This window comes from Saccostrea cucullata, unplaced genomic scaffold (genome assembly GCF_032062105.1).
Source record: "Saccostrea cucullata isolate Sc308-1 unplaced genomic scaffold, CSIRO_AGI_Scuc_v1 ctg3651, whole genome shotgun sequence".
NCBI classification, from domain to species: Eukaryota; Metazoa; Mollusca; class Bivalvia; order Ostreida; family Ostreidae; genus Saccostrea; species Saccostrea cuccullata.
The window spans coordinates 32,674-35,212 of NW_026932090.1; the positions used below are offsets into that span (position 1 = coordinate 32,674).

The 2,539-nt window shown below is 33.8% G+C and overlaps 1 long non-coding RNA gene across 1 annotated transcript; it reads right to left on the reverse strand.

Annotated features, from left to right (window-relative positions):
- Positions 1-889: 889 nt before the first annotated feature.
- On the reverse strand, positions 890-2,304 carry LOC134234439 (uncharacterized). Its single transcript, XR_009985175.1, has 3 exons — positions 2,250-2,304; positions 1,877-2,001; positions 890-1,495 (listed from the first exon to the last, which is right to left on the reverse strand). It is a non-coding gene; the product is annotated as an uncharacterized LOC134234439 (long non-coding RNA).
- Between the last annotated feature and the right edge of the window lie 235 nt (positions 2,305-2,539).

Below are 2,539 nucleotides of genomic sequence, written 5' to 3' on the forward strand. Positions count from 1 at the left end.
CGTCTGGGGTATGTATATTAAAAATGAAAGTGTTTTCTTTTCACAACCTCACACAACTAGAGGGGATATAGCATCATTACTGTGCATATATATTGATATGGAAGCATCATGAAGTAGTTTTAAATTCAAGCCCCCTCTCTCTCTTCTGCCCCCCCTCATATTAACTTTAAATACTGAACTGATTATTGCAATTTTTTTCCTAGTCAGTGTACTCAGGTGAGCGTTGCCGTCCATTGGCCTCTTGTTTGGATGAACTGATCATTGTTAGCCTATTATTATTTGTTTTCCTCATTATTACTATCTGTTTTCCTCGCCCGCGTGGCGCAGTGGTTAGAGCGTCTGCTCTAGAGTCGCAAAGTAAGGAGTCAATCCTTACGTCGCGGGTTCGAATCCCACTGTGAGACGTGGAGACCGGTCCTTCAGATGAGACCATATATACTGAGGCCCCGTGTCGCAGTAGGTGATGGCACGAAAAAGATCCCACACTGCTCAAAGGCCCTGAGTGCCGAGCATTTGTGCCCCTGCGAGACGATCATGAATAATTCATGAATTTCCTTGAATTTTTCATGAATTTTATTCATGAAATGTTCATGAAATATTCATGAAGATCCTATGAACTTATTATTGGACATTTTCAAATCATTAATTTTTATTCATGAAAGAAAATTGATGAATATTCATGAATATTTTTTTTCATGAATAATTCATGAAGAGTCATATTCATGAAGATTCATCATTTCAAGAATGTCCAATAATAAGTTCATCGCATCTTCATGAACTATTCATGAATAATTTGATGAATTTTTTCAGGAATGTTCATGAATGAATAAAATTCATGAACCATTAGCATTCATGAATATTCTTGCTTATTTGTAAACAAAAAATGCAATATTATTATTCATGTTTATTCATGAAAATGCATGAAGTCATGCTAAAAAAGTAACAGTAGATGATTTATAATACAGCATCTTGAAAGATTTCACAGAAATGTTGTTTGTTTTCCAACCATGGCAACAAAATCTTTGTTAAAAAACTTAAAATAGACAATTCTGACACATTAAACCATAGTAAATGAGTAATGTAGTTCATTCCTGGTAAAAGTATAAAAAATTCAATTCAAATGCAACTCTTTGCAGAATGTTTAACCTTACTTGGTCAAAAGGAGAGGGGGATCCTTCCTCAGCATGTTTCAAATTGTGTTATAATGCCAGAAATTGAACAGTTTTTAATTCCAGTCTAGGAGAAAAGTTTGTTCAGCACCAGGGTAACAGTTTTCAGTGCTTTCAAGCAGTTTGAGCACAGATGGTCAATTCAAAAATCCTTATTGTCTCTCCATGTGGAATTTCCAGAATTTCATCATTTGGATCCTTTGATTGAATATCATTCATATTTTCATTTCTTTTTTTTTTCTTTCTTTTTCAAGAGCTCAGATTTTTGTGCAGCCAGAGTTTCTTGTCTTCTGCTCATCAACATTTCTGAACTGCTTCTCTTTTTCCTTCAAGAAGAAAGATTTTCTGAAAGTACCCATGATTGTAAAACATAAGACTTTTTTGTATTTTCTTGCATTTTAGTTTCATTTAATTTTGCATCAGAGACACTTCCAAATTAAAACATTCTGAATGGAATTTAAGCCTACTTTCTTGGACCGCCATTTTGTAGATCAATCAGGCCTATGAATGTTTTGAGTCTCAGTCTATAATTAATGTATGTTATATGGTTGGATCCAAACTCAAAGCAAAGTTAGACAAAAATTGCATTAAAAAAAGAGACATATTAATTTATCATAATGTGCTTTAATTAGTTATTTTACAAATAGACAGTAACATTTACAGACAGATTTCTGACTCAGTGATTGCCTCCATTTTTTGTCACTCACCAGTTATGAAGTAGATCAATCCTATATATAGTCTTCCTTCTTCATATTCTGTTATTTTCTTAAAAAGTTGACAAAGATCAGTGACTGTACTGTTTATTGGACACACCTTGTGAGAGGGTGAAAAACTACAAATTACAAAAGCATAATAAGAATTTGACAAAATATCAAAATCATAAGCAATCATACAAAATTATAAATGCGTAACTTTAACATGTGAGCTGAACTGGCCTATGCCTATCGCATGCTGGAAATGCGCGGTTTTACAAAACATTGTAGTTGCAGAATTTAAACATGATAAAATATATTGCATAATACTGTTAGATACAGGTGATCAAGTTAGATATAAATTCAAGTAAAACAATATAAAACTTACTCCTTAGGGAGGCCAACACCACCAAACTTAGCAGCCAAAACGCCAGGCAAACCGCATGGCTATCATAATTAGTATAAACAGAATATTGAACCCGATCGAAATAAAATTATGCAATACGAAAACGGCACAGTGACCATGCGAATAATAGATCACAAATACTGATTCTTCCACTCTGCAAATTCCCACTTCCAACGTCTCGCGCGTTTTCAAGTTTGCGCCTATTCAAAAATGTACGGTAGAGCTAAGAAATACGTTAGTTTCGAATTTCCAAGATTTCTGTTAAAAAAAAT